Below are 1,255 nucleotides of genomic sequence, written 5' to 3' on the forward strand. Positions count from 1 at the left end.
TTTCCAGGTAGTGTGGGCAAGTCCTGGCACTCACCTGCATAGAAAGGCTTCTCCCTTTTGCCCCTGGAGAAAAGCCCAGGATGAGATTCCTCCTTTAGTGGTCAAGGGAAGGAAACAACATCCCAGAAGTGCTGTGTTACATCTGTCAATCATTACCAATTGTGAGGGAGACCCTCTGCTAGAGCAGGACGTGTCTCTGCTCAAAGAGGGACGTCCCTGTGACCAAACTCACCCCACCCCAAGAGCCAAAGCTCCACACCCTGGCTTTGTAACCATAACACTCAGGTTTCCTCCTCCAGGGGCAGAGCAGCTCTCTGACACAAGGATGCCCAAAGGCTCTCATTTAAGCTCCCTGCCAGAGGGTCTCCTCTCAGGGCTCTCCCCTGGGTGTGTATTTTTCTTCCTCAATCTCCCTCAGAAATCCTCAGCTCCCAGGAATTCAATTTTGTGATGAGGGCACAATCTGGAAATGGTTTTCCCATTGCCCTCTGACTTTTAGCAGGAAGGGCACAAGAAACTTAGAGCACATCTTCCTCCCTTTGCAAACTCTCACTGGTGCTTTCTGTAGCTCAATAAATCTGGCTTCGGGAGCCCCCGGTGGTGTAGAGGAAAACACACTGCACTGTCACTGCACAGACCCAGGTTCGATTCCCGGTCGGGGCCCCTCCCCAGGCAGATGGAGCTCGTTAGCCCATAAGGCAATCCATCTACGTCCTGAGGACCTCACTGCCACCGTCCAAGCTCGCTTGGCCCCGGCAGATGAACCTCAGGATTAAAGGGTGGGCTCAGTTCCGCGCACACTGTGTCTCACCTAAAAAATCCAATGCGCAGGCTGGAAGGTGGAAAGACCTTCCCCAGTTCTTCGTTTGCGAAGAGACTGGCCATTCATTCAAATCTGGCTTCAGTGGGAGACTGACACTGCCCCCTTGAAGGGGAAACCACCCATCTGCCCTGAGGATGCTCAAATCCTCTGGTTTCAAGTCCCTCCTTGATGGTCTTTTCTTAAACCTTCCGGCAGGTTTGTCTTTTTAATTCCTTTCTCCTCCTGAGAAATACTCACTCCACAGGAATTCAACCTTGCACTCAAGGTGCAACCTGGAAATGGGCTTTTTTTGCCTTATTTCTTCATGCAGGGAGGGAACAAGAAACTCAGACTCAGTTCCCTCAGTCAGGCCTGTTTACTCATTTGTGTGCTCCACACTTCTTTTCCTTTAGACAACCCTTTCTAATTCAGCAACCTTGGAAAAGAACTCAC

The sequence above is a fragment of the Empidonax traillii genome, unplaced genomic scaffold (genome assembly GCF_003031625.1).
Source record: "Empidonax traillii isolate 1590-97213 ecotype Southwest subspecies unplaced genomic scaffold, ASM303162v1 scaffold2664:size26575, whole genome shotgun sequence".
NCBI classification, from domain to species: Eukaryota; Metazoa; Chordata; class Aves; order Passeriformes; family Tyrannidae; genus Empidonax; species Empidonax traillii.